This window comes from Theobroma cacao, chromosome 5 (assembly GCF_053813885.1).
Source record: "Theobroma cacao isolate CCN51 chromosome 5, ASM5381388v1, whole genome shotgun sequence".
Taxonomy (NCBI): Eukaryota; Viridiplantae; Streptophyta; class Magnoliopsida; order Malvales; family Malvaceae; genus Theobroma; species Theobroma cacao.
The window spans coordinates 10,307,021-10,320,736 of record NC_142643.1 but is presented as its reverse complement, the minus strand read 5'-3'; positions in this window follow the sequence as shown (position 1 = coordinate 10,320,736).

Below are 13,716 nucleotides of genomic sequence, written 5' to 3'. Positions count from 1 at the left end.
TTAGTAGTACAACTTTATTATGAAGATGCTTTTATATGTTCTCATTAAATTTAAATGATATATTTTTATTATGTGTTTTAATTAGTAAATCATATATTTAATGTTCTCTTATGTTAATTTGTAAGTTTTTTATTATGTATCTTATCTTGTTGAAGAAAAATATTGATATTCATCTTATTGAATCCAAAATCAATGATGAAGATATATATCGAATAGACAATAATACAACACACATTATATTTAAAGACAAAAGATATTTTTCCCACTTGATAATGGAAAAAGCTAATGTCAATACAATATCTGGTAGTGTAAGATTAATTGAAAGTTTCAGAAGAACCAATAATTTACTATCCAAAGGAACAAAGTTCATAATAAAAAATGCATTATTTTTTACTATATGTCTCAATTAAATTTATTAAGTTTTAAAGATACTCGTCTACATGGATATCATATTGAGCAACGAATGAAAAAGACATTGAATACTTTTATATTACATCTATTATCTTGGGTAAAAGTATGTATTGAAAATATTACCTTCTTTGTCCTCTGAAATGCACTACACAAATATCAAAATGATTAAAACTCATACTATAGTAAACCAGAAGTTTACTGATGATTTTAATATTTGGCATGATCAATTAGACCATCTCGAATCAATAATAATGTGAAAAATTATTAAAAATACATATAGTCATCCGTTAAAAAACCAAAAGATTTTTCAGTTTAATGAATTCTCATGTGTTCCTTGATCTGAAGGCAAATTAATTATAAGGTCATCACTAGCTAGAGTTGAGACTAAATCTCCTACATTTTTTAAACATATTAAGGGTGATTCATACATCCACTATATGGACCATCTAGATATTTTACAGTTTTAATCGATGCAACGACTAAATAGTCATATATGTGTTTATTATTAACTTGCAATTTGACATTTGTAAGATTACTTGCCTAAATCATTTGTTTGTTGAGCACATTTTCTTGATTATGCAATCAAGATTCATCTTAAAGATGCTGGTGAATTTACATCTCAAGTCTTTAATGAATATTGTATATTAGTTGGAATAATTGTTGAATAACTTGTTGCTCATGTTCATACACCAAATAATCGAATAGAATTATTTATTAAACATTTTCAAATGATTGCAAGGTTATTGCTTATGAATCTAAACTCCCAATTTCTATTTGGAGGCATGCCTTTTGGATATAGTAGCATTTGTACTCACATGCCAATGAGTTATTATAAATTCTACCTTATACAATTGGTTTATGGTTAGAAACCAAATATTTCCTATTTAAGAATTTTTGGATGTGAGGTATATGTTTTGATTGCTCCACTACAATGCACAAAGATGGATCCTTAAAGAAGGTTAGGAATATATGTTGGATATTGTTGGCTCCATTAGTTTTTGATGATAATATGTCACGACCCGAAACTCTCATCGAGCCCGTGACAACCGCCGCGAAGCCTCGATAGACATTCTTCCCCCAAACACCTTTCGAGACCTCGCAAGGCTTTTGTACCAGTTTTTCCATTCCTCTCTCTTTTTTCCTTTTCTTTTTTTTTGAATAATAAAATAAACTAAAAATATTAATTAAAATAATCTATTTTAATGTAAAACAATATATATATATGTATATTTTTGAAACATCAAAAAATTAATTTTCTGCACATAAAAATAAAATAAATTTATACATACTATAATATAGAAAACTAGAGTATGCAATTTAAATTACAATGACACGTGAGCCCCCAAATAACTGAGAAGGTTTAAGTCTATAACCTTGCTTTCTAGGATGCAACTCCGAAATTTACTTCTCGATGCAATTGACAGTCTACTGCCTATTCTGAGCCTGAAAAATGTATAGGAAGAAGGGGTGAGATTATAAAATCCCAGTGAGTAGACAGACATCATCAAAATAATCTAAAGCCAAGTAATAGGAGACAATTAAAATAATTCATCTCAACCCATATAAATAATTGGATTTCATCTAATTACTCAACATGGCTTATGCACTTTTCAAAAACTTGGCCCTTGCCAAAAATCCATTTTCGGGGATACCTCGCGAAAGCATCTTACCGAGACCGCCAAGGCTGTTTATTGTCACACACACAAACACATTTCACCTCTGACAACATAGCCGTTCCTTGGCGTTGGCTGAGTCCCAATTTCACGTGGTGGCCAGCGTGAAGTGTACTCAAATCCTACCTCGGGAGTTATCCTACGCGCCTCTCCAATCGAGGTAAGCTCAATAATTGGGAACCGTGCCCCTCTAATTAGGCTAGCCCACGGAACCCCCGTCACTGCAGTGCCCACTTTATAATCCACCAATCAATAAAATCACAATAGTATGACATGGCTCACTTAACACATTCAAGGCAAATCAAAGCAGTTCACATATTATTTAAATCATAAAAACAACCAGTCATACCCACATTTATCATAAGCCATCTAATGTAAAATCATGGATAAACAACACAATCATAGTATAGGTCTCCAATTACTCTATTTTTGAAATCATTATTAAATTTTCAAAAATATTATAAAATTATTTTATAAAATCCCATTTTACCATAAAACATAATAATTTTCCAATTAAACCATTTTTCCATAAAATCACACAATTAAATAAATCTACTCTAGATAATTAAGACGATAGTAAGTTTACTCACTGTAATAGGAGTAGATACACTCCTATTCTCGGTCCTCGGGTGTAGTCTTTTACCCGTATCAGATAGCTCACCACCTATCCACAATACATGACACAAAAATTCAATAATTTGTGTCAAATCAATATATATTATTTCAGGCTCTTATCCATGCGTATGCACTAGATAGGGTGTGAAATGTTTGGACAATCGCTTAATCACAGTGTCCGACCTAACTCGCCTATACACGGTGTAAATTTCTAAAATCTCCAATTCAACTCCAATTCCATCCATTTCAATTTCAATTATCCAATTATATCCATAATACCTCAATGACTGTGAATGTGGTCCAATTTATCAGTTCGGACCACAAATTACGCTTTTACCCTTAGTGGGTAAAAATTTCAATTTTTTTGCACCAAAAATTCCCATTTAATTTCCAACCTCATAATTCATCATTTTTCCATCTAATTCTCTTAAAATAAAGTCAACCTCATCCTCACACACCATTGGGTAGATTCGGCCTAGAGAAATTCATGGAGAAAATGAATATTTTTCTTGTTGTTTTACTCATAAACATGCTAAACTAACACTAAATACTAACATAATTCAAAATCAAATTAATCTAACAACTTTCTCTCTCTAAACCCATATGATCAGATTTGAATCCATCATCAAAATACATAATTTAACCATGGAAAATAAGGAGAAATGCATGAAAATGATAAATCTTAAGCTAAGCTTGAAAAATCATACCTTTAAACACTTGATTCCTTGAAAAATCACACTTTTTCTTTGAATTTTCTCACTCTAGGGTTTGTTCTTAATTCTCTCTCTCTCCTGATGGTTTTGGATGACCCTCCAAATGAAGAATTCTGGAACTTTCAAGCCTTTTAATAGGCTTAATAAAATATTATTATTTTATTTACTTTTTGAATATTTTATTATTTTATTTTTTTCTAGCCCTCTTTTTGACTTTCTTATTCTACCACTCAATCCTCTTCACTTATCCATATCTTCCATGAAATTTCTAGACTTTTCCAAAGTTTTGGTGGAGCAAATTTTTAGAAATTACACTTTTACCCCCGTAAAGTGAAAAATTACATTTTTGCCTCAAAAACTGAAAAATTGCCCAATAGACATATTTTTCATCCCTTATACTCATACCATTCTCCAATTTGTCAAATGTGATCTAAATTCTCTCAAAATCTCAAATTTTGTCTACGGGTGGAAAAATTACGATTTTGCCCCTAGATAGTGAAAATTTCGATTTGACTCCGAATTGATCCTCGAACTCCGAATTACCATTTTGAGTCATCCCTAAACTGTGAAACTCTTAATTTCACCTTAAAATTCCTATTTGAACTAGTTCGAGGCTTAATCGACTCAATAGTACCATTAAGGGCAATATCATCATTTAACGATTTCTCGAACTTCCTAAATATACAAACATTCTATCGAGCATGTAAATGACGTTATAATTATTTTACAAAGCAGGGTTTGACATAATAAAACATTCCCATTTATTTGTGTCTAATTCCTTTATTTGAGTGTGCAGGAAATTAATATATGAATTTAATTTCTGAAATCTTCAAAGAGTATTTTTGAAAGAAAAAGAGGGATAAAATCAACAGGATGTAACTAAATAACAAGGAGGAAGCCTATTGGTTAAATAAGGAAGAACACTGGTTGACCAAAAATTCAAATTGGAGCAATGGCGGGATGAAGAGTTTGAGAAATAAAACCAACTTAGTCAACCATGTCAGTCGACTAAGTGCCCTCTATTAGAATCTGTAAACCAGAAATAGAATCAACTTAGTCGACTAAGAGCTCTCTGTCTGTAATTTGAACTAAAGCACTACAAGACAGATTAACGGCTAGAACTCATCCTTAACTATTTTCAACGAATATAAACTACCAAACTACCATCAGAGTTGTATCTCCAAGTATAAAAGGGTCTTCCCACAATGAAAAACAAGTTTTTTTGAAGCCTTGAATGAGATTTGAGCTTTAGAAAGAAGAAAAACCAAAAAAGCTTCACTACATTTGTCTGCACTTAAACACTTACTCTTTGTCATTGTATTTAGCACTCAATCTTGTACCAATCAGATCAACTTGTGATTATAAGTACTTTCTTTAACTTCTCTTCTTGTATACTCAGAGTGAGGGAGTCACTCTAAGGGGTTGTTCAAGCTTGGGAAAGCTTGAATGTTATAGGTTATGGTTGAGCCTTGGAAAACCACTTTGGGTTTTAGTTGAGCCCGTGAAAAACTAGTGTAAAGGTTTTGACTGAGCTTGCAAAAAGCCATTGTAAAAGCTTGGTGAAAGCTTGTGAATTTCACCGGATTCTTAGTGAATCATTGGGAAAATCCTTGGTTGGATAATCAAGGTAGTAAATGTAGGTCTTAGACCGAACCACTCTAAATTATTGTGAACCTTATACTTTGTTTTTACTTTCTTAAGTTTTGGAAATTAGTTCCACATCTTATCAAAAGCCAAATTATACTATTCACCCCCCTTCTAGAACATATTAACGGGACCAACAATTGGTATCAGAGCTAGTTCCCTATTTTTAAGGCTTAGCATCCTTTGGGAGGATCCAAATAGCTCAACAAAAAACCATAGTTGCTGAGGGACAATCAACAAACATACCACCTCTGTTTGATGGCTCTAATTACCCTTATTTGAGCACTAGAATGTCAATTTATATTAGAGCTATAGATTATGAAATGTGAGATGTCATAACTAATGGACCCTTTATGCCCTCAACCGTGAATGTAGCTACAAATGAGTTGATGCCCAAGCCAAGGTTTGAATGGACTGAGGCTGAAACTAAGAAAGTTCAAATAAACTTTAAGGCCATCAACACATTACATTGTGCCTTGACCCCCATTGAATTTAACAAAGTCTCAAGCTGTACAACAACTAAACAAGTCTGGAAAAAACTTAGAATAATCCATGATGGGACTTATCAAGTAAAGGAGTCCAAAATTGCTCTCTTAACACATAGTTATGAACTGTTCAAAATAGAGCTTGGTGAAGACACCACCAGCATGCTTAATAGGTTTACAAACATTACAAATAAATTAAGTCAACTAGGCAAGCCTATCCCTAAACATGAATTAGTTAAAAGACTACTTAAATGCCTACCAAAATCTTGGAAACCAAAAGCGATTGCCATTAGAGAGGCTAAAGATCTAAACATCATCACTTTCAATGAGATATATGGTTCTCTTCTTACTCATGAGCTGGAGCTTAAGGAAGAAGAAGAAGAAGACCGAAGGGAAGCAAAGGAAAAAAAAAGAGTATTGCACTTAAAGCCAGCATTCTTGAAAAAGAGCTGAAAGAGTTTTCTTGTGATGATGATGAAGATTCAGCTCTGGTTGCAAGAAAATTCAAAAAACTAATGAGCAGAAGAAATCGAAGGCAAACTAGAAAAGGTTTCACGAAAGATCAAGGTGCTTCATGGAAAATAAGAAACAAAAATGACTCCAACAAAAAGGAGGAAATGATCTGCTACAAATGCAAGAAACCTGGTCACTTCAAGTCCGAGTGTCCATTGCTGAAAGATGAAACACCAAAGAAAATTAAGAAATCCAAGAAAGCAATGGTGGCTGCTGCATGGTCGAATAGTGACACTTCACGTTCTGAAACTGATGATGAAAAATCTGAGGAAAGAGCAAACATCTGTTTAATGGCACAAGAGGATGAATCAGAGCTATCCTCATCCCCCTACATTAATTCTTATGATGATTTACAAGATGAATATGAATGCCTTAATGATGAATTTGAAAAACTTTTTTTCAAACTACAAATCATTGAAGAAAAAGGCTACATTACTTGAAAATGATTTGGAACAAATCAAACAAGAGTTCACCTCAATTTTTGAGCAAAGAAATATTTTGCAAGCTGAGTTAGAACACTCAAAAACAGACTTTGAGTTTTTAAAATAAGAGCTGGAAAACAAGTCTGAAGCCTTGCAAATAACTTTTGATGAAAACACAGCTCTTAAATGTGTGAAAAATGAATCTTCAAAAAGAGAAGCATACCACAATAAATATTCAGCTAAAGCATTACCTAGATGTTATAATTGTGGTAAACATGGTCATTTGTCATATGACTATTTTAAGAAAAGAAAAGTACAGAAAGTTAAGAAAATTTGGGTTCCTAAGGGATCCTTTGCTGCAGCTAACACTCAAGGACCCATCAAAGTGTGGGTACCTATAAAGAAAAACTGAAATTCTGTTCTGTAGGTTGAGCTGGACTTAAAAAAGATATGTTCAAGAGCTCAACTCAAGAAGAAACAGCCTTAATACTTGGATAGTGGCTGTTCACAGCACATGACAGGACATGAAATGCTGTTTGCTCAATTGGATAAGAGAAAGGGAGGAACCATATCCTTTGGAGATGATTCAAAAGGCAGAATACATGGTATAGGTATGGTTAGTAAGAGTTCGCAAACTCAAATTAGTCATGTGTTGCTAGTTAAAGGCTTAAATCATAATCTACTAAGTACTAGTCAATTATGTGATAAAGGATTTAAAGTATGTTTTGATTCAACTAAGTGTGAAGTAATTGATATGAGTACAAATAAAATCTCATTTATAGGAAAAAGGTTGAAGAACATGTATGTAATCTTTCTTGAAGACCTTGATGTGAATAGTGTAGTCTGTCTTGTTGCAAATGCTAAGAATGATAGCTGGTTATGGCATAGGAGATTAGGATATGTGAGCATATATACTATGTCTAAATTAATAAAGAAAAATCTTGTTGCTGGACTGTTGGAATTGAAATTTGAAAAAGATAGGATATGTGATGCTTGCCAACTAGGAAAACAAGTTAGAACATATTTTAAGACTAAGAAAATAATGTCAACATCGAGACCTCTTGAATTGTTGCACATTGATCTATTTGGTCCAATAAGCACAACTAGCTTAGGAGGTAAATCTTATGGCTTTGTAATAGTTGATGACTATTCTAGAAATACTTGGGTATACTTCCTTGCTCATAAGAATGATGCTCTACAAGCATTCTTAAGTTATTGTAAGAAAGTAGAAAATGAAAAAGGACTAGCCATAGTTAGCATAAGGAGTGACCATGGAGGATAATTTGAGAATGATGAGTTTCAAAAATTTTACAATGAAAAGGGGTTGGATCACAATTTTTCTGCACTTAGAACACCCTAGCAAAATGGAGTTGTAAAGAGGAAAAACAGAACATTAAAAGAAATGGCTAGGACCATGTTATGTGAGAACAACCTACCTAAATATCTTTAGGCTGAGGCAGTAAATACAACAGCTTATATCCTTAATAGAGTCTCAATAAGACCCTTGATTTCAAAAACTCCATATGAACTTTACAAAGGTAGGAAACCAAATATTTCTCACCTTAAGAGTTTTGGCTGTAAATGCTTTGTATTGAACAATGGAAAACAACCCTTAGGGAAGTTTGATGCAAAGAGTGATGAAGCAATATTTTTAGGATATGCATTAAACTCAAAGGCGTATAGAGCTTTTAACAAAAGGACCCTTACCGTTGAAGAATCAGTATAGTTTTTGATGAGTCAAATGCATTACGAAAAGAAGTTCATGATGATGATGATGATATAGAAATCCTAGAAAAACAAATGGAGGAAATGGCTTAGAGAACAATAAAAATAATGAAAAAAGCTCATCTAGAAGAGAAAATGAAACTTCATTTCTAGGAAATCTGCAAATAGCAAAAAATCAGCATGATGATCTACCAAGGAATTGGAGATTTGTAAGAGATCACCCACAAGACCAAATAATAGGTGACATTTCACAAGGAGTTAGAACTAGGAAAGCAACTGGAGAAACTTGTGAGTTTTCAGCTTTTATATCTCAAATTGAACCTAAAAACTTTGAAGAAGCTGAAAATGAGGAAAGTTGGATAATGGCCATGCAAGAAGAACTTGATCAATTCAATAGGAATCATATATGGTCATTGGTACCTAGACCTTCAAATCATCCTATTGTTGGTACTAAATGGGTATTCAGAAATAAAATAGATGAGCAAGGAAATGTAGTTAGAAACAAAGCTAGGCTGGTAGCAAAAGGTTACAACCAAGAAAAAGGAATAGATTATGATGAAACCTTTGCTCCCGTAACTAGGATTGAAGCCATAAGGTTGTTGCTAGCCTTTGCATGCTTCATGGATTTTAAGTTGTACCAAATGGATGTAAAAAGTGCATTCTTAAATGGATTAATTCAAGAAAAAGTTTTTGTAGAACAACCACCTGGTTTTGAAGATTTTGAAAAATCTGATCATGTCTTTAAGCTTCACAAAGCATTGTATGGATTGAAACAAGCTCCTAGAGCTTGGTATGAGAGGCTTTCAAAATTTCTAATTAAGAAAGGATATGATAGAGGCAACATCGATACTACATTGTTCACAAAAAGATATCTAAATGATTTAATTGTTGTGCAAATATATGTGGACGATATTGTATTTGGTGCAACTAATGAAGCTTTATGCAAGAAATTTGCAAAGGAAATACAAGGTGAATTTGAAATGAGCATGATGAGAGAGTTGAAGTACTTCCTTGGTCTTCAAATCAAACAAAGTGAGGAAGGAATCTTCATTAACCAAAAAAGATATACTCATGAAATGCTCAAGAAGTTCGATATGTTAAAGCTGAAATCAATTTCCACACTAATAAGTACATCCACCAAACTCGATTTAGATGAAAAAGGTAAATATGTAGATCAAAAACTCTATAGAGGCATGATCGGCTCTCTTCTTTACTTAACAGTAAGTAGACCAGACATTCAATTTTGTGTTTGCTTGTGTGCTAGATTTCAATCACAGCCTTAAGAATCACACCTAACAGCTGTTAAAAGAATTTTTAGATACCTCATAGACACTCAAGAACTAGGAATATGGTACTCTGAAACTCAACTCTTAGCTTAGTTGGATATTCAGATGTTAACTTTGCTGGGAGCAGAACTGATAGGAAAAGCACTAGTGGAACATGCCAATTTCTAGGAAGGATGCTTGTGTCTTGGTCCAGCAAAAAGCAAAACTCAGTAGCACTATCTACAGCAGAGGCTGAATATGTATCATTAGGTAGCTGCCGTGCACAAATCCTTTAGATCAAGCAACAATTAAAAGACTATGGAATAACTATGCATAATGTAACGATATACTGTGATAATACAAGTGCAATCAACATATCAAAAAATCCTGTACAACATTTTAGGACAAAGCACATTGAAATTAGACACCATTTTATTAGAGACCATGTAGTGAAAAATGACATTAAAATAGATTTTGTGAATACTCTACATCAATTAGCAGACATTTTTACCAAACCACTGAGTGAAGATAGATTTTGTGAGATTAGAAGAAATTTGGGGATGGTTAATGTGAAGGAATTATAAAAAAATCTTTGACTCTCACATTGAAAACAAAATGCATTCAATCGACTAAGGAATTCTTAGTCAACTAAGAGTAGCCTAACATCCTTAAATAATAAGACTCAGTGAGTTTAATGAAATAGGAGTAAATTGTGGTAAAAATTTGATTTACCGAGTGTAAAGAGGAATAGAGCAGAGTTGTGAAAATCGATATCCCATGCCAATCTCAAACCCCTAAATACACCCCACAATTCCACATGATATGCATTACACTTATCCAATCACATGGCATACCCTATTTGCCAATCACCTGATGAATTTTGAATGACTCCCTCTACAGCCACTTGCTTTGCATATCTCGCGTCTTGTATGTGAAAAGTTAATGGTTCCATCACTAAGTGACAAGCATTATGAGTTGAAAAATAGAAACTTTTTATTAGGTTCAAGTGTCTTTCCATGTTGATGGATTTACGCTCAAACACAAAAGTATTTCACCACTTCCATAAGAACCACCATGTGATACCAAAAATAACCACCTCATGGTACCCTATCTATCTTCTATTTGTAAGAATTTAGATTTATCAAAATCCATTCTAAAATGGATCCTATTTGTAGTTTCTCAACCTCTTTGTGCAGTAATAGCCTCGTCTAGACAATCTTTACAATTAGACAATTTCTCAAAAGATGTAAAGTCAATTCTTCTTCGAGTTTACATTGTGGACAAAAGGCATCGGTTGATAGGTGACGACGTACCTTTTCTTTGTTAGTCAGAATCCTTTCTTGCAAACAATAAAGCAAGAACATTTAATTCGCTGTCGACCATTCCACTTCCGTGCCAACTGCTATACTCCACTGTTTGCTTCCATTTATGATATATTCCTCCCTTTTAACATATCATAAGCGGAAGCCATAATAAACTGTCCTCAAGCTGATAACAACCAGTAAAGTTGATCTAGTAAACTCAAAGTTCCAGGAGTTATCAAGTTGGCTCTGGTAATAAACTAGCTAATTCACCTAGATCCCAATTGCCATTCAGTAAAGTATAATCTTTAACATAGCTGTTGTCGACAAAGTCCAATCTAAAGTTTTAGCTATTTATATTAGCAAGTGATCACCAAGCTAGACATCATTCCAGATTGTGCAATTTGACCATTGTCAATTGCCCATCTAAAATGTTTCTTGAGTTTATCCCAAGGTTGACTTATAGCTAACTAAAAGGATGAAGAGCCTGCTCTTTGTAAGTTGTTAGGAATGATTTGCATCTTCTTGTTATAGTTTTCCTATAATAACTTCCCCAAAGTGAATTCAATTTTGTCACCAAATGCCAACACTACTTGAGCAAAAAAGCTTCATTCATAGTTCTAAGACATCTAATGCCCAACCCACCTTCCTCTTTCAGTTTACACACATCTTTTCAATTCAAAAGATGTACCTTTCTATTATTTCAATCTCTTCCTCAAAGAAAATTATGACAGAGTCTTCCAATTTTCTTGCAAACCTTTAATAGAATAAAAAAGGTTTGGGGTTTAAAGATAAGCCTTGAATCGATATAATTTGATGTGTGGACATATAATTTATAAATTGAAGATATGATACACCGTTGGGATGTGATTTGGCAATAGTTGATATGAGCAGTTGTACATGTAGGATATTAGGATGATCTTCACACCTTTGAATTGGAGATGTTTGAATATGAAAGTCTTATTGCTAGATAGGCCTCAATATATTTTATATATAAAATATTATGCTATGATAGTATTCCCTCACTAAGTATTAAATGATTCACCCTTCTGTTGTACCATGTTTAGATAAGAGAAGCTATGGGATTACGTAGCAAGTGTTGTCAATTGGACAAACACATAATTGGCATCTGGTAGGTCTCCCTCCCAATGTTTCACTTCATTGAGTTTGTGTGGGCCTTCCATCTTCAAGTTTGATTTGTTTGTAAAATATTTGAAGCACGAGATGCCATTTGAATTGTGTAAGGGTTGTTATGTACGAACCTAATTTGATGGCCAATGTTTGGCCTCATGAATAACTGCATGAATTATGAGCCATGGATTAATGTATTATATTTGGATTTATTATGAATATTTGATTATTAAATCCCTTGGCTTTGTATTAATGATTTTGGATTCTAAGATTTGTTCGGGTTTAGTGGACTTGCTTGTTGGGCTTATGCGTCAGTCACGGACCCTCGAGTTGGGTTGTGACACTTTCATACTCAATCAGTTGAGTTTTTCCTTTAAGAAAGAACTTTAGAGTAATTGTTTTGAAAAATCAAGTTTTACTACTATTCGGGCAAATTTTCCCTTCTTCCTTGAATCAGTATTATAGTCTATCCTAATTAATCTCTCTCGTAAGGAAATAATTTGACGAAACATAGATTTGTGGTAAAGATGCAAAGGCATACCAAGAAAGCGCACCTATGCCACCACCATTGAGAGAGCTTGTGAGACACAAGAAAAAGTTAGAGGCCATAGATTAACCATTAAATAATTCCCTTGCACTAGCCAGAGTCTTTCTAACAAAACTCGTAATTAATCCTCTTCCTCTGCAAACTTAACCAAGAAGTTATCATCAACAAGATCCATAACTATATATTTATCTTTTGGCCTCCATAAAAGTTCAATTTTATTACATAAAAATCGATACGATAGGGGTTGTCTTAGTAATCTTATGATGATCGATTGATTCCACCTTTAAGCAAGTTCCTCTTATTTTTCATCTGAGATCTTGATGGTGGGATTCCAACCACTATGTCAAAATAAAAATCATCAGATCCACCCATCTGTTAGTTAGCATTCTCAAATTCACTATCAATCTTATCATCACTCGATTGTCTATATTTTGATATCATTGTCTAAAAATAAATCCTCTTCATTCTTGTTCATGAGAGCCTCTTTGAAAGAGGGATTATCATGAATGATTAACGGCTTTCTAAGAGGAGCAATACTAGTGGTTTCATCCCATAATCTCACTTTCTTATGTGAGCGATCATCTCAAATGTTTGGCGACGAGGGCTTTTGGAGAGAGTTCTCTTCCATGAAGGCCATTTTCCTTTTATAATTAATCCGATTTAGATTTTTTTAAGCAATCATTACTTGGACAAAAAAATCAAAACCTAATGATAAATAAAAACAATGAAAACAAAAAAATGTAATCATTAAAAACATTACCACAAATTGTGATAGTCTTTCTTGTCATTAGGCTCGTAACCTAGTAAAGATTAAAGAGAAAGATATTCATCAACTTTACATGAAGTTTTTTCGGGAGCTTTTGCCTTGCATTAAACTATGTCCTTCGATGCTTTGCCTATCTTTACCTATCACCAAGAAATCATTCAGAATACCAAATTACATAGTTTATTTTGTAAAGAAAAGGATATGTTGCTCTTTTTTTAATTTTTCAACTATAACTATTTGTTGTTAGAGAGCAGATCACATTAGCAACCAAATAAGAACCCATAGAATGAATAAAAAATCATAATGGCACATTTGACTCACGGAATAGAATAAAATAGGTATTCTGTGGGAAAAGAATAAGTTAAGAATAGAAAGGAAATGTTATTATGTAGAGCTTGTTTGGTCTAGCTTTTTTTTTAACTTAAAAGCTATTATGAAGCTCTTATGAAAAATAATAGCTTTTAAAATTAAGCTAAAGTTATTTGGTAAGTAGTTTGACAAAATA